The sequence below is a fragment of the Odontesthes bonariensis genome, chromosome 8 (assembly GCF_027942865.1).
Source record: "Odontesthes bonariensis isolate fOdoBon6 chromosome 8, fOdoBon6.hap1, whole genome shotgun sequence".
Taxonomy (NCBI): Eukaryota; Metazoa; Chordata; class Actinopteri; order Atheriniformes; family Atherinopsidae; genus Odontesthes; species Odontesthes bonariensis.
The window spans coordinates 32968697-32994224 of NC_134513.1; the positions used below are offsets into that span (position 1 = coordinate 32968697).

Below are 25528 nucleotides of genomic sequence, written 5' to 3' on the forward strand. Positions count from 1 at the left end.
AAACATATTTGTCTTTTAAGATAGTTTGATTGATAAATGCTTAGTTCGGATCCCATAGTGTCAGTTTTCAACCCCCTAAAGCAGGGATCTTCAACGTTTTTCAGGCCAGGGACCCCCAAACTGATGGAGAGTTGGAGCAGGGACCCCCCTACTATTTATTTGGCACACAATTGGGTTTTATATTTAACAGGGCCTAGTGCCGTGTATAAACATAGCTACTCTGTTATTGTACATTCAATACTAAGCTATTCAAATAATACACAGGTTAATATATTCATGTTTTTATTTTAAACATGTACAAGGTACAGGGTGGCCGTGCCACTGCCATTTATAAACAAACATCTTGCATACAACACTGAGCTATTCAAATAATCCACAGATTTGAACTTTAAACATGCATATAGATGGGACAATGAATCCTCAAACCATCTGTCGATGGCACACGTTTGCACACAATTTGTGAGAAAAAACTGTTTGAAAAAAAAAATAATACAAAATTTTTAAAAATCGTCTAATCAACCAAAGATTTTGCGACCCCCCTGCAGTAACTCTGCGGACCCCCTGTTGAAGACCTCTGCCCTAAAGCATAATGTTTAGTGGTTCAAGGTCTTCTGAGCTGGTGGCATGACAATCATGAGACATATTCCCGTGCCAACACAGAAAATATCAGTGAAGCTTTTTGAAATAACGTTATTTGTAATTTAATGCCTGATCCCGATGTTTCCATATGCTTAATCAAGTACTTTTGATGCCATATCGTAACCTTAAATGTTTTGTAACTATGCTGTAGAAGAGCAAAGGAAATTAAAATAAAAACGAAATAAATGAAAAGAAGGAAAGAATTTAATTAAAAAAAAACAACTGTTCTAAGATTGGACTCTAACATGAATCCCAAACTTATGATATGGGTGTCAATCCCCCGCCTCCCCACCTTTCCTTCGACCTACTTACATGTTCCTTCTTACTTGTTGACAAAGCAGCACTATAGAATGGTGTTCCCTGTCAGTGTTTACTATTAATCCAGCTAGTCTGTCAGTAAGCAAGTTTGCATGATGCTAGAAAAAAATGTTTTTTTTGGGTTTGTCAGTCCTAAAACTGGACTTTTTAAAATGCATGTAAACATGTAAATCGGACTGAAATTGTGGTTCTCAATATCAGACGGGAAAAAAAAAACAGATAATGCAGTTGAGGACTGAATCACTCCTGCATGTATAGACTCAGCTATACTCAAATGGGCTAAGACGCTGTGCACATTCTCCGAAGTTCCATGTTTTTGCATCCTTTTGTAAAAATCAGTAAAGTGTATATTAATCCAGCTGCATTCCGAGCAAAGTTTGTCTGGTTTCAATATTGCTCATCAGAAGCTGTGTCTGAAAGTCAGCCCATTAAGACTACATGTCAAATCCTGGTCACTTAAAGCATTTTCCAAACTGTCGTTCTGCTCTAATAAAATCCTTATTTTATAACCGCAGCTTCACAAAATCACCACTCAAGTAAATTAAAGACAACATCTGTGCAGTGAATTCAGCTGAACTTACATATAGGGGTGCTGCTAGGGATTTTGAAAAAAAAAAAATTGTGATGCTATTTTACATAAAACTATGCATTTAGATGGTATTTTTTACTATAATTCCCATATTTGTGAAAAAAAAAACATGACAGTTGACGGGTAGGTAAGCACTGAGCACTCTGAATACAATGGAATTAAGTTAGATTAATTTATTTGCTGCAACACTGATACTCTAATTCTAAACTCTAAATTATGCTACCTGAAAAATACAAAACTTAAAATAAAATAAACTCTTCCATGAGAATAATAGCAATTATCATCTGTGGAGAACCAAATAAAATCTCAGCAAAAGAAACGCCATCAAAAAAGAAAATGGCTAATTACCTATTATGATTTCTCATCTTTTCAATATCATCATCTATAGAATGATACAACAGGCAAAAGAATAGCATCAGCAGCAGATGTTAAACTAAGTAGGCTCAGTACACTGTAATACAGTTTATCATTATTATTAATTCAACACACAGCTGCTCACCTCCTTCCTCATGTGGGGGCACTGGGGCTGTTTCAGGGGCAGGTGGAGTTGGTGGCTGACTGACAGCTGCTGCCGCACTTGACGTATCTATTCTGAACGAGGCATCATTTTGATAGAGGGGAGATCAACTGATTGAATATGAACTGCTTGCTAAACGTTTGACTGCATTAATTATTTAACTAAAACAACAGTGAAATGTGAAAATCCAGAGTTTTATTCAGAAATATGAGCTAACATGGGTGGGAAAAGTGAGCTAGCTTACAGACCATGGACAGTTAATATTCCATAACTTTCCACCACATGAACCACTAACAAACCCACCTGGGTTTTTGAAGTATTGACATACTGTCGACCCTTTGATTCCTTCTCCTCTCTTTCTTTCCTTTCTCTTCGTTTTTGTTCATGTTTCCAAAACAAATAAAGTTATTGTTACCAGTACATTGTAAATAAAATAAATTTTCTGATAAGTTAGTTCATAACTTAGTGTCATATTATTTTTTGTCAGTATTATAATTTTATTAGGGCCTCTCTGCACCCCTCTTAATCATGGGCCCATAGAATCCTTCTCCTTCCCCCCCCCTTTTCGGCGCCCCTGCTTACATATACCATGGTCTCCCACAGAGAAAGTTGTTGGAAGCAGCAAAATGCCTCTGTTTTCGCACACAGTCTATAGCTTTATGGTGTCAGACATACTTCAATCAATAACCCTTTTCTTCTCCCAAGACTGTAAACTTGGGAAAAGAATGGTGGTCTAATAAAATGGCCAGGTCAAGCGGTTGCAGTAGCTTGACTCAACTGTCCATGCAACTGTTCTAAGTTACAGCCGAAGAGGATTAACTTGCAATATTCTGCTGTCAAGCAGTTTCCTGTGCATCAGAAGCTCTTTCACACAGTGGTTCTGCCTGATCAGCACAAGAAAGGTGTCCTTGTAAGTAGCTGTTGTTCCCCTGTAGTGATTCACACAGCTCAAAAAAAGTCGGTTCAGCGCTGCATTAGTGTGTGTTTGCACACAGCAAGCCGTCGTTATGTTACAGGGGTGTGCTATAGTGGGTACCCATCACTTAACATATATCTATGTTTGACTCTGTAACTATCTCTATTGCTGGTTTAGAAACATGTCAGCAGCAGATTAACTTTGTCTCACCATTCTACTTCCATACTTACACACAGGACATCGATTTGCAGATGAAGACACATTCCTGCCTTGAAACAAACTGTGAAAGGGTTAAAGTACCTAAAAGTGCTCTTGATTGAGCCACACTATTTAACCGGTTGGGAATCAGGTCTCTACCTACTTAACAAATTAGAAAACACACACCAGTTTTCAGCCAAAAGTCTCCAGTTTTCCCCATCCAGTGACCTAAACTAAATCTGTCAATGGATTAACAAATCAAAAGAAAATCCTAGCTGTTAAAATTAGTTGGGTGCATGTAGACGGGGCTTTAGACGTGCAGAAAGTTTAGTAAATGATGGGCTGTTTCGTTTTGAGTCAAATTTTTACTCAATCTCAGTATACCATCTCAGATTTCTGACGTGCATCTCATGTGATGAGGAGGGTCGTTGGTGGAACTGAAAGTGAGGATTCACAGGTGTATCATTAGCTTAGTTATTACCTCCGCCAAGGAGGTTATGTGATCGCCCGAGTTTGTCTGTTGCTTTGTCTGGATGTTCGTTCGATTGTTCGTGCTGCAATCTTGCGACCTGCCACAAGGTGGCTCGACCTCCACAAGGTGGCTCGACCTCCACAAGGTGGCACGACCTCAAGGTGCCAAAGCCAAACAGAGCCAAAGCCAGACAGAATGCATAGTGCGCGGATTTACTTGCACGGCAAGCCAGTGTGCATAACTGCATATAGCGTAATAATAACGGTGAACACTGCTTCCCGACGTGGATTTGCTTGCACGGCAACCCAGTGTGCATAACTGCATATAGCGTAATAATAACGGCGAACACTGCTTCCCGACAAAACATTATAATAATAATAATATTAATAATAATAATAATTAATAATAATAACGGCGAACACTGCTGTTCAATAATAATGAATAGGGAGAAGGGAATGCCTCTTCTGCTGACAGTGCCAAAGAACAAGTAGCCCACATCAGGAACGTATGTCCATACATGGCTCGCTATCCACAGGTAAGCCACACCTTCGCACCCATCTGTGATTGTTTCAGACCATTCACTACAATATATGGGTGGATAAAAAAAATGCGCTTATAAAACAAAGCTTCCTTGGCGGAGGTCTGCACTCTCTGAGTGCATTTCTAGTTTTACATGTAAAGAGGGTGTGACTCGTTATGCCATGCTGTAAATTAAATGAAAAGTAAATCATATACCATGGTAACGGTGCTCTTCGTGCTTACCTGACAGGAACAAACACACCTCCTGTGCTCACATTAGAAGTAGGACAAGTTAAGAATCCAGCAGGGAAATGAGGAGAGAAACCAAAGGTGTGTAAACCGAGACGGCCACTTTTGCCTTCTAATTGTTTTTTTTTCAGTCCCAACTGTCAGGTTGTGGTGTAGGGAAGGGAGGACACGGATGCGGACTTTCAAAAACAAGATAGTATCAACGAAAGGTGCGGCTGAGCCGGAGAAAAACGTAGCTATAAACAAAACAAACAAACGGACATGGCATGGAATAAATAAATACTTAGCTTAGTGAAATCAAGGAACATGGAGTGAGCAGGAATCGTGCATGGATGGCAAACGTGACAATCAACAAAGATCCGGCAAACTAAGAGGGGAGGCTGGAAACTAAATAGGGAGTGAGAGTGATTGGAGAGTGAGTGCAGCTGAGGGAAAAAACACAGGTGAAGTGAGTGAACTAATAAACTGAGTGCAGGGAAACTAAGACATGACTAAACTAAACATGGACTGAACACAAAAACATAACCTAAAACATGAACCTAAAAATGAGAGTCTCTGGGCGTGACACCAACATGATGCGCCATGATTTAGCACACCTTGATCACGTAAACCCAGAGCCTTTTATCATGCTAACCTACCTCGTTAGTGTAGACTTAATTTCTGTAACGGTGGTAGTCTAGATGGAAATCTCAGTATAATGTCCAATTAAATCCACACTGAGGACAAACTCTTATTTTGGTAAATTAACTATTCTTCTGCTGTTGGAGCAAAAAAAACCCCACTTTTAACCACTTTTAATCTCACTAGTGGGAAAAATATGAAGTTGTTTTTTCTATCTTTCATGCATCCAACATCTTTTTGAGTATTGCTTCCTCATAGGGCAGTTAGTGCACCGTATTTTATTTCTGAAATCCTGCACCCAAAGTCAAAGGCCTCCTGCTTCTCTTTCTATACTCTACATCATGTGCAATTCTCATTAGACTGAAGTTGATGTGTCAACACTTACCTTTGCAAAGCTGCCTTCTTATTATTTGGCCCTTATAACACACATTTTTTGTATGGGTGTAAACGCATGAAAGGCTGTCGGGGTGATAAACAAACCACAGGAAGGTGGGACTGATAGTACCTCAAGACGGGAAGTAGTTCAGCTGTAATAATAAACCATTTATAGAACTGAGCTGATGTTAAGCACAAGCAGCCTTTACTCCAATAATAAGCTGTCTTTCAGTTTTTAACTGTAGATATCTAACATATTGATGATATGTGGCATTGTACATAGTAAGGGCAGACTGGAAGAGTTGGAAAAGCTAGTTTTTGCACTGAATGAGGAGTTGCTTTTAATCTCATTGTACTGTGTTTAGTGGCAATTAGGGCATTCTATTCTATCTATTCTATTTTCTTTTAGTTATAAATGTTGATTTTTTTTCCTCTTTTTTTCCACATTTATGTTAAATATTATTTTTCTCTTTTTACTGGAAAAGTTTGAACCATGAGAGAGTCTAATTATTTCCAGACATCCTTGGACACTATTGACAGAGGTGAAAAGTTTTGGTGTGGTTTTAAATCCCATCGCTGCTCCTCTTAGATTTATTGATCTAAACTCCTTCTAACTCTTGACTTAGGCAACCTGAATACAACCTTTCCTGAGCGGATTGTAAAATTTGTTGACATGATTTGAACACTTATGACAGCGGCGAGTTTTTCTTTTCCCTCAGAGGACTTTTCCTCTTCTGCAGCCTTATCACTTGTGGGGTGCCGCAAGGGTCCATTGAGGGTCCGCTGCTATTCTTTCTGTAGTTGCTGCCTTTGTGGTCTAATTTAATGAACACAACATTTATTTTCATTGTTTTGGTGATGACGTCCAGAGGGTTGAACTACGAAGCAATTTCAACACAGCCTGGCTCTATTTGCTTTGACTGGCCTGACAAAAACTAGAGATTAAAGCAGAGAAGATGTTGGTGCTTATGATCTTTCTTTAGTAAATCAGACTTCAAAAATAACACTGACATAAAACCTGTTATAATAATTACACTACTTTGTAAGATGAGGTTTTATATTGGGCTGCAAGATATTAGGAAACTGTGGCCTTTCTTGTCTCAGTCCAGTCATCATAAAAAGAGGTCAGAAATGTGACAGGATTGGGTTTTTTTTCATTCCAGATATGAAGTTGAAAGATGGAAAAAAAATTTAATGGATACTTAGATGAGAAGATTTAGTCATATTGTGGTTAAACTGCTGCGGATGAATTTAATGTCAGGCTGCTCTAAGTTTTAATCAAATTCAAAACAAATCAAATAAATGTTTCTTTTAGAAATATAACATATGAGATGAAAAGTGCTTTATGCTGTGTATATAAGCACAGATATTCTGTGTACTGTCACGCGTTTGTCTACACACACACACACACACACACACACACACACACACACACACACACACACACACACACACACACACACACACACACACACACACACACACACTCATCCTTCTGGGAGGTGGACAGGAAAGCTCTGGTTTGTTTTACTGAAGGAAGTCCAAAATGTTTGCCTCTATTTCCGTGTGGGTGTTTTTATGTCTCGGAGGGGAGCTGCAGCTGCGAAGTCTTGTTAACAAATGTTAACTGTACTCACACCTAAAAATTAGACACTAGAAAAGATGGATGGGTTTTACTACTATCACTGTTGACAAATATAGTTTTTTACAGTATTTTACTAATTCCAGTTTAAAGCTCAAATTCACACAAAGAAAACCTGCTTGACCCAAATTATTGAACGTCTTGTGCATTTAGAGGAAGACTGCTCATGAATCAAGAGCATCAATTGCATTTTCTTCCCCTAGTTTCCCCAACTTTGGACCAATTTTGATTACAGTAAGCCACTGAGCAGCAGTATAAATATTCACTGATTAGACCTGTAATTTGTATAACCCCCAGTCCTATTTTATTCCATGATTACACAGGGCTCAGTTCAGTTTCTCATATTCTGCAAATTTCCCCAGAAGGACTGATTCTGTGGCTGTCAAAAGCAAACAATTGTGAGTAAAGTTTGAACATCTAGATTTCCGCTTGGTGAAACGTTCCATCATGGAGGAATGTACAAAAACGGTATTCTCGGTTCGTCAGACCGTGGATCAGGTTCGTGAAAGTTGCCAAAATTGCCGTAGCAATCATTGTGATGTATTCATTAAATTGAAAAATAGGAAATGTGATTTTTCTGGCAGCTCTGCTATACGTGCTTCACATTTTGGAAAAATTGTATTGGAAAGTTAATGGTTGCTGAATATTGGGACGAGGTGTGAGGAGTTGAAGGTATGATAAAGCTTTCAAATTTGTGTGACTGTGAAGCTATAGTCCCCAACGAGCTGAATACTGGCACAGTTTTTATTGTGATCTGCAAGGCTCCAATTGAAAAAATGTCCTTTCTGATTCAGTTTGATTGGATTCATTCAATTAATTTTAAGGAAAATTCATTTATAAATTCAGTTTTGCTTGCATGTGAAAGACGCACATAAGAATGACCTCAACCTGTGTGACTAATGAGGATAAAACTTTACACAGTCAGGAAAAGACGAGAGTTTAGGGGTCAGGTCATTTGAATTTAGATTGATTGAATTGGAAAGTTTTGCAAATTTTAAGAGTCCGCATATCTTTTGCCTGGTTTGCTTTTTTTGTTTTCATACTTAAGCTACACAACATGAAGCTATGCACAAAAATGTCTTTGGACTTTTGAGCAGAAAGCGGAGCATGTGAACGAAGCGGAGCGGGAAGCATGCAAAATATAGTCAGAGTGTGGAGCGAGACGCGTCTTTTGCCACTGAAGGAAAAAAAAACAGCTAGAGACGAGTCGTTTTTGTTTGCTTAATACAAAATTCAGAAATTGATTGCATAGATTGCCTCATAGCTATTGTACTGGTACCGTCTTAAAGGAGATAATACCTAACTAAAGGTATTTTGAGATGTCTTTATTTTTTTCAAAATTTGATAATCTATAACTTTTCAAGCCATCTTTTTTCAAGCCTTTTACATTTTCATTTGCAAATCGATGCATACTCCATAGTTGACAGGCCTGCCATCAACCCCTCCTCATTAGGGCTTAATATATGCTGAATATAGTTTGAATATTGTATTGTAATATATATTATTCAGAACTCTGTTGAATATTGTATGAGGAAGCTGTATTTGAATTCAGACAGTAATGCCGGAGCTCATAGATGGAAAGGTTTCTGGACACCATAGCTTTGTCAATAATTCGAAACAAAAAAGTAAGAAAATGAAAAGGCTGACAAATAAATGGACATGTATAGATACATGTTTGCAGAGAGAGAATCAAATTGATCAGCTTCGGACAATGACGGCTTGATTGTGAAAGTGCCTGTATGTGTTGCTCCAGAAAACTTGGCCTCATCAGTAAATCTGCTGATGCATGTCTTCAGCTGGGGGGAAAAAGTGATCTCTCATTCTTATCTTACCTCCTTTATAATATCCCAGCATTCAGATGGGAACAGTGCGAGATGAGAGAATCAGTTTGTATTGAACATGGTTGAATGCAGAGCTGATGAAAGCTTATGCTGATAATAGCTTTTTCATTATGTCCTTAGCCAGGCTTGGCATTTCATTTTCTTTCGCATAGAAGTTGGGATTTCCACTGTCGCTGCTGCTTTGGATGGTTGCTGTGTCTTTTGGGTGGATTGTGTATATGGAATTAAATTTTTTTTAATTGCATTTTTGCTTGATTAAGCACTTTAGAGGTGGATATGGGTGTTAGGTTGTTTTCACATCTAGAAATGGATGCCTGTGATTAATACAAATCAAACTGAATCCATTCTTATTCCAGTTTTTTTTAGTTTGGCTTTGTAATCTTTGGACATTTACTAAAAACTATGCATGAATTATCAAGATTGCTATGCGTTATTTAGTGTTTGTTCCATTTTGCTTATAGTGCAGTTTCTCAGTTGTGTAATTTATGTTCATGTTCAATTAGAGACATTTTGACAACATGAGTGTATTGACACAGATTTGATGGGAAGCACAGATTGGTAATTGTAAAGCAATGTGCTGCTAGATGATGGAACTGACAATTTCACAGAGTTTGCTGATTGGAAGGAAACGTAGACCCAACAAGAGAGCTGTAAGTAGAATCAGGGGAAAGGTTTTATCGAACTGCGCCAAGAAAGTAATTTAACTCAGAGCGCGGAAAAGAATGTTGGTCCTTCCCAGTCAGCTGTGTCTAAAATTTGGAGCAAATAGAATGAGATGGTTGTAAAAGGGAAACATGCAGGTCGCCCGAAGAAGACCTCAAAGCATGAGGACATAAGATTCAAAGCAATATGTCTGAAAAATATAAAATGTACATTGGTTTTGTAATTGACAGCGAAAGAAGGGAACATTTCCAAATGCAAACAGAGTTAAAGTTATTGAGGAATCTTTACAGGCAGTGCAGTCCCAGAACTCCTTAAGGGTATGTTACTCTCTGAGAACAAGGAACCCACTTCTTGTTACACATCGTATTTTTGTGGTTTTTGGTGAATAATAGTCAGAATCAAATCTCCAGAGATTTTTGAGCAGACATAAAGTCAATACTTTGTTGTTGCAGACATTCATAGGGAATTTGAGATGGTCATAGATGGCCCTGTGTGGAAATGCTGTAGATTTTATCCTGAGGAAAGGCCATACGTGATTGGGAAATTAGAGTGTAAGGCCTTAGTTCAGCCTTTAATGGATAGGACAGTTTAGAGAGACAGGAAGAGAGAGGGGGAACGACATGCAGCAAAGGGCCATCCGATGTGGGGCTCGAACCGGGGCCAGCTGCAGCGAGGACTATAGCCTCTTGCACACGGGGCGCCTGCTGTACCCACTACGTCACGGACCACCCCAATATTACGATTATTGTGTTAAATGTTTTTCAAATAGTATATTCACTTGTCACAGAGCGTGGTAATGATCTATGTCCACATTACACCTCTTTATGCAATTGCAATGTTTGGGCTTATCCAAAGTTTCAGTTAAATCCATATCCCTCAAAAGATGAAGAACTGATCTACTCAGGTTTCTTCCTCACCCTAAAAGTATGTCTTTTAACTACAGCCTTGCTGCTTTGCACTGAACCCAGGCAGCCCAGCGTTGCCAGATTGTATAATAGAAACAAGCATCCCAGTCTAAGAGAATGGGTCAAAAAGAAGCAATGGTGTTCTTAAAAAACAAGCCCAAAGTAGCTCAAAATAAGAGGACCTGTCTACTGGATGTTTACACTTTAATCTCATTTGGGATTAGGGTGTATACTTGTTTAAATGATGAGAATAGGATGAGAATACTCGACATAGCTTAATTCGATTTAATGCTTTTTCCGAAAATGATCTTATTTGGGCATAGGTGATCAGAAAACGTTTACATGGCAGTATCTTATTTGGAATAAAGTTTTAATCATACTTGTATCAGAATATTGATATGCATGTAAACATGGTCACTGTGTAGCCAATCACGACATCATATTGGGACAGTGTTTGTGCTTCTTTCAGTAACTGTAGGTTGTTATGGGAGAAGATCGTTTAATTTTTGTTTAATTGGTAAGTTAGCTCTGGCTCAATGCTGCTGAACCAGAGCCAATTCTGTTTTTCTTTAGCAGGATCCTGTATCATTAGCTGAAATGTTGCGCAACCTTTGACTTGAATGAAGAATTCATCGACTAGTTGAGGATAGTACACGAAAGGGTGCCAAGTTATTTAACCCCAAGCAGATATCCTTTATTGTTTTCTTTTTAGGGGTACATTTAGCATGGTCCATTTCCCCCACTTGCCCATGGTTTTGTCAAAGAATTCTTGGAATGTCATAAATATGTGAGGCTCAGCCATATATATGCCGAGACAATGGGTAAGTTCTCTGAAATAATACTCAGAGATACTTTCCACATTGGAATAAAAACCCACAATAATAAACTGGAAACATTTTTATTCACTGGAGTCACTGGTGCTGAAGGAATGGACAGCAGTGGAATAAGGCGTTCATTTCCATGACCATGGTGTTGGCCTCGTTTCCACACCCTTTGGTTACATCAGATTGGAAGTCATGGGTTTTTGTTTACAAGACAAACACTCATGCTTCTGATCTGATGCCCATTGGGACAGACAGACGCTGGTGTGAAAGACCAGCCTGCTCTCTCTGCCTCCCTCTGTCTCTTAGGAATGTCAGTCATGTTGAGCAGAACCACATGTGTTTCTACTGTTTCTACTCCCTGCTCTGTAACGGTTTGCTATGGGTTTCTAAAGATCAACATATGTTTTGTGAGTTTTTTTTACAAGGTTTTCAGTCATTTCTCAACAATATTTTTCTTCTGACATGAAAAACACAAAACTGCACTAAAATGAGATTAATACTAAGATGTATTAGTTGTACTTTGAAATTGTATTTGCTTTGTAAATATTCTCTTGGAGAAGTCCAAAAATCTTCCCTTGGGGAAGAATTAGGTGTACTTGTTTTCACTTTGCATTGGATCTATTTTGGGGCTAAAAGTCTGGACTAAATTTAGTAGTGAAAATAGTTGATTGCTTTTCTCAGTAACAATAAGTTTACAGACACTCTTTTTTTAAGGTTTAGTTGATAAACTAATTTATCTGAAGAACTAATGGCTAAACTAGCAAACTAGGAACGTGGTATATAGTTGATTTCATATATTCTTGTTTCAAGCTTATTTATAAAAATGTGAACTGAATTTTGTGGCGATACAATTGATTGGCTAGCTAATAAAAAAGTTTAGTCAACTATTTTGATAACCAAATTACATTTTGTTTCTTTTTTCAGGTTTTTCTAATAAACAAACTGAGCTAATGACTAATTGTAGCTAGTTAGTAACTTGCTCAAAATAAAAACATAACCCTTGGCAGTTTGTTTGATGGTCTGCCCAGAATTCATTGGTTAAGGAATAATTGCAGTGAGGACAAAAAGAAAATTAGTCAGTGCATTTTTGTGTTTTAATTATACTGTGAGCTTTCCTTGTGAAAGACTAATGCTGTTAACTGCTTTGCTGTTTGTTTGCATGTCCAAGTTCCCTGGTTTCTTGGTGTCAACATTTTGAAGAAGTGGAAAAAAAAAACATGCACGCAGACAGAAAAAGTTTAATGGTAAAAATGTCTGTTTTATTTGACATGTGTTTAATTGAAATCAAAGTTTTCAATATTTATCTAACAACAAAAAGTGTCCCTGGCCATAAAGCAGTAAATATACAGTATAAATGTTACTATCTCAGGCCTTATGGACATTTTTAGTTTGGTGTTATTTCTTCTGCTGTTCATAATTCGCAAAATCCACAGTCTTCATTTTTATATTGAATCAGGTGAGTTTGTTATTAATTTAATTGAAACTATTGGAATGAAATTGTGTTACCCTGGACAGCTTTGTCATGCTGAGCACTGGTTCAAAGACAGGAACATAATTACAGACTTTCCTTTAAGTCAAAAACATGCCAAACATCTACTAGTCTACGGCTTGTCAAGTGTGCCCGTTTGCTGCTTTCTGTTTTAATTCACTACACATTTATTATTTTGTGAAAGGTTTTTGGACTACTGGTTGGAAAAACCATAAGCAAGTCGAGAGGTTTTTACCGTGTGCTCTTGAAACAGCTGTGAGGCTATTTTTGGCATTTTGTAGAATAGATATTTAAGTGATTAATTAAAAAAAGTTAATCTTCAGAACAGTGTGAGGGCATAGATGGAAATAAGGTGTTTGGTTGTTTTATGAAAGTCACAGATGTGTGGAATTGATTGAATGTGAATCAGGTGGATGTTCAGTTAACCCTCTCATGGAAAATAAAAGCGTCTTACCGAAATGTTGTTTCAAGATAATGTGACTTTGTAAACCTTTAGAAATGAGTTTTTCATACGGAGAAATTGAGGTTGGAAGTGGTGAGAATTTGAGGGCGGAAAAAGAGGCAGACAGATCCAGAGCAAAGCTTATGGAAGTTTTTCTTTACTGCTCACACATAATGGTTTTTTGTTGTTGTATTTTACATGTGTCTGACCTTTGTCTTTTTCCTATTTCCCAAGCTTTACCTCTCTCCAAACATATCTCTGTAAACAAAGAATTTCTTCCAACATGGTTCCATTAGGCTTCCACTTCATTTCGGAGCCGGTCTGTCTCAGTGGCTGTGATCAGAGCATACTGATAGAGCCAGTTTCAACAGTCCCTGTCGGATGTTTAAACAAGCTGCTGTAGCTCTGTTCTACTTGCAGTCACCTTTTATCTATCTTCTCCCCAGTTTCCAACATTCCGCCTCCTCATTCCATCTCCTCCTTGCTCCTCGAGACTTTACGGGGGTGTATTTTTGTATTCTTATGACAGATTATCTCAGCTGCCCTCTGGAAAGCATATTGATTATGTTTTTTAGCAAAAGTCATTATTAATCATCTGCTTTGCTCACACTGCATCATACAATCTGAATACACTTAAGCCTGATTGTGTCTGGGATATGTTACAAAGGTTGACAGGCTTCCCACAATACACTTCTCTGCATGTTGTTTGATCAAATAGTTGCTGATTTGATGTAGTTAGGGTAAAGCTCGATTTCCAAATAGAAATACAAAAAAAGACCAAGCTATGAAAACGAAGGATAAACTGCAGCAGTCTTTATTATAGTTATAAAGTCAGTTCTTACAGTTTATAGAGTGTCAGTTGACAGAACACTTTGTGAAACATTATCTAAATTATCTAAAAAAAAAAACGGCGGCGGCATGATCGGTTCGCAGTGACCCCTCGAGAGGAAAAAACAGTGTATTTTTCGTGTATTTATTGTATTTATATCGTTAAGTTATGTGTCTGAAATCTACAAACTGCACTCAAGAGGCCGCTAAACTGCAACACTCAGATGCAGTATCACAAGTGTACCAACGGAGTCTACTTATGGGACTTAAACACTGCCCGACGGCGTTACCAACGGAGACAAAGGACGCGCTACAGTCTCTCGGCCTGCTTCGCAAATCCCCGAGCTCGCCTGAAGACAAGGGCCGGGTGAGGAGGCGCCGAACGCGGTGTGAGAGAAGACGGAAGAGGGGCAAGAGAGCCGGTGTCCGTGCTAGGCTGAAGGCTAATGCTAGCCGACCGGCTCTCCCGTCCATCCTGCTCTCTAACGTCCGCTCACTGGAAAATAAACTGGACTACATCAAACTACAACGGACTACTCAACGGGACACTAGGGACTGCTGTGTGTATGTTTTCACAAAAACATGGCTCAGCGACCGAGTCCTGGAGGCGGCCATTCAGCTAGACGGACTCGCATCGAGCCGACAGAGACCCACTGTGCGGTAAGACACGAGGCGGGGGACTGTGTGTTTACATCAACACGGACTGGTTCAACAACTCTGTCCTAGTCTACAAGTCCTGTTCATCGTTGGTGGAATACGCGGTCGTGAGATGTAGACCATTTTATTTACAGAGGGAGATCTGCTCCCTGCACATTGTAGCTGTGTACATTCCTCACAGCGCTAACGCTAAGGAAGCGCTAACCGCATTGTACGGAGCCATCAGTGATCTCCAAAACAAACATCCAGAAGGACTGCTTATTGTCGCCGGAGACTTCAATCATGCAAATCTAAAAACAATGCTTCCAAAATTCCACCAACATGTGGATTTTGCAACGAGAGGAGCGAACACGCTGGATCTTGTTTACACCACCATACCCGGTGCATATCGTGCCGAGCCCCGCCCCCACCTGGGATATTCTGACCACATCTCCGTCAAGCTGATCCCAGCATACAGATCGCTGGTCAGACGCTCCAGACCAGTCAACAAACAGGTAAAGACCTGGCCGGAAGGAGCCATCTCTACCCTCCAGGACTGTTTTGAGTGCACTGACTGGCAAATGTTTAGGGAAGCAGCAACCACCAACGGCTCCACTGACCTAGAGGAGTACACGGCTTCAGTCACTGGTTTTGTCAGTAAGTGCACTGGTGACGTCACGGTCATCAAATCCATCACCACGCGCTCTAACCAGAAGCCATGGATGACTGCTGAGGTGCGTGCACTGCTGAGAGCCAGAGACACAGCATTCAGAACAGGAGAAAAGGTGGCCCTGAGCAGAGCGCGGGCAACACTGGCCCAGGCTATCAGGGATGCAAAGCGAGCACATGCCCAGAAAATCCACGGCCACTTCAGAGAAAGTGGAGACACACGGCAGCTGTGGCAGGGAATCCAAGCCATCACTAACTACAGGACAACAACACCGGCCTGTGACAATGATGCCTCCCTGCCCAATGCGCTGAACGTGTTCTACAGTCGTTTTGATTCTGAGAATGATGTGGTGGCAAGGAAGAACACCCCCCCTCCCGGCGAACAAGTGCTATGCCTGACCACAGCTGAAGTGAGAAAGACTCTGCAAAGAGTCAACCCACGTTAGGCTGCTGGCCCAGACAACATTCCCGGGAGTGTGCTCAGGGGATGTGCAGACCAACTGGCAGATGTCTTCACCTACATCTTCAACATTTCCCTGAGCAGTGCCATCGTCCCATCGTGCTTCAAAACCACCTCCATCGTCCCTGTGCCCAAGAAGTCGCCTGTGTCATGTCTCAATGACCACCGCCCCATCGCACTCACCCCTACCATCATGAAGTTCTTTGAGAGGCTGATCCTGAAGCACATCAAGAACCATCTGCCTCCCACCCTAGACCCCCTGCAGTTCGCGTACCGAGCCAACCGCTCCACCGACGACGCCATCAACACCACCCTCCACCTAGCACTCACCCACCTGGACAAAAAGGACACTTACGTCAGAATGCTGTTCATAGACTTCAGTTCAGCATTCAACACTATCATCCCACAGCACCTGATTAGGAAGCTGAGCTTGCTTGGCCTGAACACTTCCCTCTGCAACTGGATCCTGGACTTTCTTACGGGGAGACCCAAGTCAGTCCGGATCGGAAACAACACCTCCAGCACCACCACACTGTAGTGGTGCAACGGATCATCATTGATCCGTGATCCGTTCGGATCAATTATTTCGGTTCGGCACACACATGATCCGCGGATTGATTTATGAAAAAAAAAATGGTGCGCATGTTCAGTCCTCACACAGCCGTTACCATTCCTGCTAGTTCCAGGGACAGAGCTACTTTCCACGCTCTGGGTAAAAGTCTGCAACAGTTCCCTCTTCAATAAGCAAACAGTCCTATGGCTCGTTTGTGATTTATTGTCCTCAGCGTACAACATGTAGAACAGTGGGCATGGAAAATAAAAGTAGGCTAGACTTCGGTGACTACTGTAACGATAACTGCTGCCTCTAGTGCTACGTCTGTTTCCATATACTCGCGATGCCACACAAACCTGTCGCCTAGGTTACCACACAGACATAACACGTAGCTGACATAGCGATAGCTAACATAAAGAAAACCCCTAACCTGCAATACAGCGTGGTCATGGCGAGCGGAGGAACAGAAGAGCTTCATGCCCCACGTCATTTAAATCCCCTGTTTGGGAGCATTTTGGCTTCCCTGTCAAATTTAATGAAGAAGGAAAGAGGTTGGTGGATAAAACCGTGACGGTGTGTGGGCACTGTGGCACAAGAAAGCCACACAACAGTGGAAACACATCGAGCATGGCCACGCATTTGCAGCGACATCACCCCGGTGTTTCACTGACAGGAGTGAAACCGAAAGCGGCTCAACAACCGCTCATCACCGCGGCATTTAAGCAGCCCCTTCCTTCACAATCCGACCGGGCTAAAGCGATCACAAACGCTATCGGTGTGTTTTTATGTTGCACTTTAGGTTTGTATACAACCGTAACCCAAGTTGTTTTTCTTTGATTATGTTGAAAAGAAGATGTTAATTGTGCACTTTAAGTTGATTTTATATATTTCAATTTAATAATTTAAAAGTGTTAATAAACAAAAAGACAAAACATGTTTATTTGTCTTGTCTATTTTTTTTTATATATATATATATATTTTTTTTGCTGATCCGAAAAATGATCCGATCCGTGACTCTGATCCGAGGAACGATCCGAACCGTGAGATTTTTAATCCGTTGCACCCCTACCACACTGAGCACAGGGGCACCTCAAGGCTGCGTGCTCAGTCCACTGCTGTTCACACTCCTAACCCACGACTGCACAGCACTACACGACTCAAACCACATAATCAAGTTTGCTGACGATACGACCGTGGTGGGTCTCATCGAAAAGAACGACGAGTCATCATACAGGGAGGACGTGGAAAAGCTGATCACCTGGTGCAAAGCCAACAACCTGTCTCTGAATGTGGACAAAACTAAAGAGATGGTTGTTGACTTCCGCAGAGCACAGAGGGACCACGAGCCTCTGGACATCGAAGGCTCCCTGGTGGAGATTGTGAAGAACACCAAATTCCTTGGTGTCCATCTGGCAGAGAACTTCACCTGGTCCCTCAACACCGGCTCCACCGTGAAGAAGGCTCAGCAGCATCGCCACTTCCTGAGAAGGCTGAAGAGAGCCCACCTCCCTCCCACCATTCTCACCAACTTCTACAGAGGGACCATAGAGAGCCTCCTGGGTAGCTGCATCACCGCCTGGTTCGGTAACTGCACCCAACTGGACCGCAAAAACCTTCAGTGTGTGGTGAGGACGGCTGAAAAGATCATTGGAGCCACTCTCCCCTCCGTCTCAGACATCTACACCACACACTGCATCCGCAAGGCAACCAGGATTGTTAAAGACCCCACCCACCCCTCACATAGACTTTTCTCACCCCTCCGATCTGGCAGAAGGTACCGCAGCATACGGTCTGTCACCACCAGACTACAAAACAGCTTCTTCCCCCAGGCCATACGACTCCTCAACGCTCAGGGACTGATCTGATCACCTTTGTTGTATACTGTCCTGAGCCACTTTTTGTACTTGTCTGATGCACTACTGCACCTCATGTAAATAATAATACAGTCACTTTTAGTGCTGGGCGGTATACCGGTTCACACCGAATACCGGTTTATAATTTCGTTATGATATGAATTTTTAATATACCGCCACACCGGTATTTGATTACACAACGGGGGGAACGCTGCGTCGCGCGACATTGTTTGAGACGGGACCCTTTTCAGTGTTGCGCTTCTAAAAACGCATGTTTATTGTCTATTTTTAACGCTATTTAGAAAATACTCGTATTCGTTAAGCTGCATTTCCTTTCCCTGCTCTCCCTCCGTCTCAGTCAGTCATGCGTCTCTCTCGCATAGCCTACTCACACACACACAGCCCCTCCCCTCCGTGCACACCGCGTGTGTCTCCATCAGCGAGATCATCCCTGGAAGCTGGAAGCTTGCTAGCTTCAGCGTCGCGTTAGATTAGCTCAACCGAAAGAAGACGGCGGGCGAAATTCACAAAAGGTTGGTATCGCGTGCAACTTTATAAAATCACACATTAAAAAGTCCTATAAAAATATTTTATATTTTTAATTCAATGTTGTCCCATCCCGACCCGACCCATAGCAAACAAGCGATTACGCCTTCTTTATAAAGTTAACTAGTCGCAAGTTTGCCGTTTAAAAAAAAAAAAAAAAAAAAAAAGTAGTTGGGTTGTCGAGGTCTAAACACTAGCAGCTGTGAATCAAATAAAGTAGTTTTTTTAAACTCTTACACTGAATATTTGCTGCTTCAATCCAGATGAGTATTGAAAAATATTTTCCGCGATTGAAAAAGAGACGTGCGTGTTGAGGATGAGGACCAGCCTGAACCGGAGGTATCAGTCTGAAACAGAGCTGAATAGTCCGACCAGTGTAATTAGCTATGTTATTAATTTGTATACAATGAACATGTGAATATTAATACAATGAAGTTCTGTGTGACCAATTATTATTGAAGGAATTATTTTGAAGAATTTTTATTTTAATTTTTAATTCTGTTCTCAATCTGTAGAAAATGCTGTGAACACCTAATTATGCATGAAAAAAAAATACCGTGATATACCGTGAAACCGTGATACCATGAAAAAATACCGTGATATGTATTTTTGGTCATACCGCCCAGCACTAGTCACTTTACACTTTTACACTTTACAAGCATTTTTTTTTGCACCACACTTGCAGTTACTTGTAGCATTTTTAGTATTGTCTTTGTTGTCCCAGCTGTTCTTTGTTGTTGCTGTTTGTTTGCACTGAAAACTTCTCGAGAAACGTTATTTCATTGCACTGTGTACTGTGTATATGGCTGGAATGACAATAAACCCTCTTGAATCTTGAATCTAAAGTAATATCTGTAGGATATTAGAGAATATTCCATAGCTGGATAGAAGCCGGGTCTGCGTAGTAGCTGTAGGCCAAAAAAAAAAAATGCAGTAGCTTATTTATCTGGGACATATCTGTAAAGTTTACAGAGGAAACACAGATCCTTAAAAAAAGATAACTTATGCGAGAATCCGGATATCTTTTCTGTAAGATGACTGCCCAACATATATATCAAAAAGATCAAAAGCCAAAATAGCATCAACAGCTTTGGGAGAAAATGCATGAAGTGGAATTTAGAGGGAAATATTACTGTCTCTGAACTACAATACTGACTGTTTTCATCCTAGAATTATAGGGTCTGACAGATGAATGAATAACAAATTTGTCAAAGATGTTTATAATTGAATGATTTATGTGTAGCCTGAAGTATTAGGGCCCCTTTTTGTTCTTTGTGCATCTGCTTTGGCATTACAGCCTTGGTGGGGAGAAAATATTTCAAATTCGATGTTTATTTTGGTCTCCACAGGCCGAATGTGTTCTTTAATGTGCTCGTATCGTCAGTATATTGCTGTGGATGGTCCCAAGGTTAATATGGTTGTATAGCTTAAACGGTTACATGGTGCTTCTAGCATTATGGGGATATTGGGATCAATCCTCTGTCGGATTTGAAGAGATTTCTCATTTTGGTTTTTGGCTAAATGAGAACGCTTAAAGGTCGTCAGCTAGTGGGTGGGAAAAAAACAACAACAACAAACTCCCTTTCCCCCTAAACTCTTTCTGACTGATATCTAAGTTTGGGATATTTTAAGGTCTAATCTTACAATTCTGTCTGGGATTTAATGCCCTGGTGACTCATCTTTGGGATCTCTTCCAAATACAAACGCCTTGCATGGTACCAATACTATATTTTATGCATTTATCGTAGGGTTATACCTAATTATGACCAACGGAGAACTCTTTGATTTCTCATTTGATGATGAGTTACCTTTGGGAATCACAGAACCAATCGCCCTGTCAAAAATTTGATGCATTGCAGCCATACCATCAGTTCCCCAAGTATTGGCTACTTGCAAAAATCTACTTCTTCAGTTTTCTTTTTGTTGTCAAGGCTTCAGTGCACAACAGCTTACAAAAGTGATCTGTTGGAATTTGGCTCTTAAAACCAAGGTTTAGGTTCCAAAACAAAGTTTTTTGCAATTAGAATAGTCACTTGCTCATTTCAACGTGTGCATGCAGAGCCTGCATGCCCATCACAAAAAGCTTTGCATTTTCCTTAAATTAACTTTTAGATAAAGTTAATAAATGGACCTGTTAATGCTTTAATTTATACACTACTCTTGTAGATCAGTGATCTACAAGTGTTCAGTTTTACTTTTTTGTCAAGATGCTAAAAACGTTGTGCGACAGGTTAGTCATTTTGTCGATTTCATAAAACATTATGAGGCCTTATATCTGTTTAATCATTTAGTTATTTTCAAAGTGACCACCAGTGCACTTCGGAGTGAGTTTAATGATTAACACCTTAATTTGTAGTGGGGGAAGATATATCAACTTGCTGTATATATATGGCATCTATTACACTACTCCAGAATTTATATTTTTCCCATCATTGGGGGAAAAAAGAGGAGGACAGAGGATGAGGCAGGGTCGTAGCTCAACGTGATGTTACAGCACAAGACGATGAAAGTCCAGGAAAACACCTGAAAAACTGGTATAGAGGCACTGGTATGGTTTCCATTGGACAAAGCAACAGTGGACATGCGCAAAGAGTTATATAAAAATTTTGACTGTAGAAACATTTTGACCCAGAAAAATCTTGTTTGTCACATGTTAGTGTGGACAGGCCCTAAGTTGAGCCTATCAGAGCCAGAGGTGTTATGGAGCCAGCACCTAATGCCTGTCTCCACTATCATCACATCCCAGAGCCATTTAAAATGTCTCTTTGATATACAGCTGGAGTACACACACCAAAGATATGCATAAAGCTGGAGCGCAACAAGTGATCAAAAACTGTTGGTTGAGCCCACGGTTCTGGTCTGTCATGGCAACAACAAACACTAACATGCCGCTTCCGCACGGTTTATTTTGAGATGACCATCCTTTTCCAGTCTGCGTCATTACATTGCTTTAATTAATCAAAGTACGGTAAATAAAAGCCCAGTTATCTCCCTTATGTATTATTGTTTCAGTGGAGTCATTGCTCCTCTGAACTCTGAAACAGAGCAGCATAGTTGCAAAGAAACGCTGTACACAACCCTCTAGAGAAGGATTTTGCCCAGCATTCCTTCGGCCTCATAAACAAACTGATTAACTATGTGTGTATATACGTGTGTTTGTGTGTGTGTGTGTTTGTGTCCTCTGGTCTGGTGACATAAAGCAGAAGTGGTCGAATCAGCTTTGCTTCCAACAGATGAGGAGATGGGAGGGAGAGATAGAAGGACGACAAGAGGGGATAAACAGAGAGAGGTGGTGTGTTGTGTTTGAGAAATGGGTCAAGAGGAAGTTTGAGGGTGTGTAATTTAAGCGTGTGTATTTTTTAGTCGTTTACTTGTGATGCTTTGCAGCTGAGACCGGGTTGTCGGACAGTGTGGGAATTTTCTCTGTGTGTGTGTTGACAGCACATAACTTAATTCCACTGGGAAACTAAAGCTACAGTGCCTCCGTTTCCTGTTCTAATTGCTTAAAATCCTACACAAATAAGCTTACATGCACACACAAATGTGCACACTTACTTTGTCATTTGCATATTTTGGGAGTCATTTAAAGGGACTTGTGCAGATGCACGTGCTTTATTTTAGCACTCATTATCTTCTCTTTCAAAGTAGCCGACATTTAGCCTTTTTGTTTCCTTTTTCTTTGCCTCCTTGTTAAGATGTAGCTAATTTGTTAGCAGAGATTTAAATTATGCTTCACTACATATGTAGATCGATGGGGTATCATACGATTCTTCTATGAAAAGAAGAGTTGGTTTGATTCAAAGTTGTCTGATACAGTTTCTTAACAATTCTGTAACATTGTGGTTTGTTTTCTGCTCCTAACGAATAAAAGCCGTCTCTATGAATGTGTCTTTGGTTGGCTCCGTGAATCAGAAGGCCAGTATATTCCCGGCCTTATCAGGTGGCTCTTCAGATTTGTTCTGCCACCACCAGCCAGGCTTTAGATTTTTGCTGCATAGAATATCATGTCAGCTGTGGTCATCAAACATGTTTTATGTAGATTTCTCAAGCCGCAGTGGGCGTTCATGCCTCTCTCACCGCTCTGAGCAGGGCATTTGGCAGACGGGATACACTTTGCTGATACACTTTTTGAAGACTTTGTTCACTTGGCGTGTGCCAGCTTAGTGGTGATCTACTTTTCTGTGATAGTTTGTTTCTGTTTACAATCTGCGGAAAAACCTTGTTCAGAAGCAGTTAATCTAATACTCCCATCACGTTTTTCATGTTTTCTTCTTTTATTTGATTAATTAAGAAATATCCAGAAAGAAAAAACTCTGGTTCTTCTTTGTATTAGTTCATCTTTACACCTTCATTAGTCCCGTTTTTGTTGCAGCTCTGCTCAAGTCCCTATGGATGAAATGACTATTGGGCACTTTAATTTTAAAGAGCCAGGTTGTTGGGTGTTGAAAGCAAATGCATTCAGAAAGTCTGAAAATGGCAGCAACTGTTCGACTGTCTCTCAAGGAACATAACACATGGTGTGTATGTGACACGGAGTGCATTTTTTTGTTTTTTCCTGCTGGCATAGAGGTCAGGCGGAGAGCAGAGGGCGTCCCTGCCAACAATCTGGACCTGCTGAGTGAGTCCGCCCTCCGTCTGCCTCATTTATATACAAGTAGAGCTAAAAATGGAAAGTAAATCAAGACTTGTGCCAGTGCTACTAATGTAAATCATTTCAGTATAATAGTGCATCCACTTCACACCATTTAGACAAAAGTGAAGACTTTAATAAATGTAATAATAATGAATAATGCTAATAATTTAATAATAATTGCTAATATCAAAATGATGATCTACCCAGGGCCTTCTGCTTTTGCCTGCCGTCTGCTGACTGACAGCAGCAGCAGTTGCTGAATCACATTGAGTAGAAGGAGAGTGCCAATGAAAGAGGTGGAGGGGAGGTCGGTGCAGATTGAGCTCATTGGACGAACGCACAATAACCTCCTGGAAATTTAATAAAACTCATGGAAATGTTTCAGGTCTCTTCTCGTGTTTCTTTTGGCTGCCGGGCCTCAGGTTGAACAGACTTTACAAACTGGATGTCAGCGAGGTTGATTTAAAAAGATAAATAGACCAATAGAAAAGAAGAAAATCCGATCAAAACGAGGAACAAAAAGCAGTGTTCTCGCTATTATTATGAGAGAATGGGCTCATAATTATCTAATCTTGTCATTGTGAGCTTGTCATTATATGATGGATGGATAGATAGATTGCATAATTGCTCAATCCCTTCGGGTAATTACAGTGTTGTATTAGTAAACGCACTCAATGAAGTTGGTTAAATGTATTAAAAAAAAGAGGAAAAAAAAGGTAAATTTACACAAATAACAACATTGTAGTTCTGAGTTACATATTCCAATATACAGACACTCCATGGAGTAAATCATACTGCTGTGTTGGACGACGTAGAAATGACAAAACTATTCTTTTGATTGTTGATTTGAATTCTGAAGACGGTTCCACACGGTGCCAGTGGAACTGTGTTGCAAGACATTTGTGTCCACATTTCCTAAAGTTTGCTCGAGGTGTCATGGATTGTTGCCATGTGAGAAAGTGAATATCTGCTGCATTCATTCCGGACTTCATGTTGAGATTTTCCAGACAGCTCCTGAGTAAAAAATCTCTGGAATTTAAGAGTAAGAAAATATTTTGATGTAGCAGCCTCTGTATTAGCAGCCAGATGTTTACCAAGTGGAGAAGTCCCACTTCAGCTGTGGGGTACGACTGAAATTTATCAGTCCATCATCCATCCTGCTTCATTTCAGATGTGCCGCAGGCATGTTTCCTTAAACTGCTTTGGAATCAAGAAACTGAGCTGTGCAGTTTCTGCTTTTTACAGTTCCCTGCCTGTAGGAGTCAGATGGCGTCAGATTATGCGTTCTGAAAATAGGGTCCAAGTTTTGGTTTGATTGCTGATTTTGAGCAGCCAGAGTGGAGAACTCTGATATCTGTCTTTAATGATGCCTGGGATGAAGATGAATTGTTTTGTTTTTGGTGGATTTGAGGGCTAAAACATTTTAACCTATGACCTTTTCTTGAGAGCCTCAGCCATCATTTATACACTCTGAGGACACACATGCAGAGATAAAAGCATCCGGAACTAGATTTTCTTTTATTTAAACCACATCTGTCAGTTCCTCTTAGAAAGAATCCAAAACTTATTTATTTTGTCTTTCTCTCCTTTTGTTCTCATCCCCTCGAGTCTATCAACCCCGCCAAGGAAGCAAAGACATACAGTGACGAAGCAAAATTTGAGGTTGAAGATGAAAAATGCTTCACATTTACATTTAATTATTACTAATTGCAGTATAATTGTCAATTTAAAGGTGTGCTCTGTTCCTCAATCTCAGATGATAAATATTTATTGTCTTTACAGATTTTGAAGTACTTCCTGATGATGGAAGGAAACATGTCGAATGATGCTTTGCCATCTGGATGTTTAGATGCTAGACGGGAGAACATATGGACACACTCGCACAACTCATGAGCACACACGACTCGGCTCTGCTATCCAGAAGCATATGGTTCTTTGAGATAGAGTCAAGACAGACTGGGCTATCCTGTTGGATGCCACCGAGGGCCTCAGCTTTGTTAGAAGTGCTGCCAAACAAACTTCACCACACACACAGGCACACGCGTCCTCAGTCTTGCTTCAGTAGCTGCCCGGCTACTTGTTTCAATGTGATGTGAGAAGCAGCGTGAGCGACATTAATTCCTCTATCTGG

General features: G+C 40.4%; 1 protein-coding gene across 5 annotated transcripts in view; it reads left to right on the forward strand.

Annotated features, from left to right (window-relative positions):
* Positions 1-25528, forward strand: part of LOC142385574 (plexin-B2-like) — a 252476-nt gene that overhangs the window by 66328 nt on the left and 160620 nt on the right. The window lies entirely within an intron of this gene.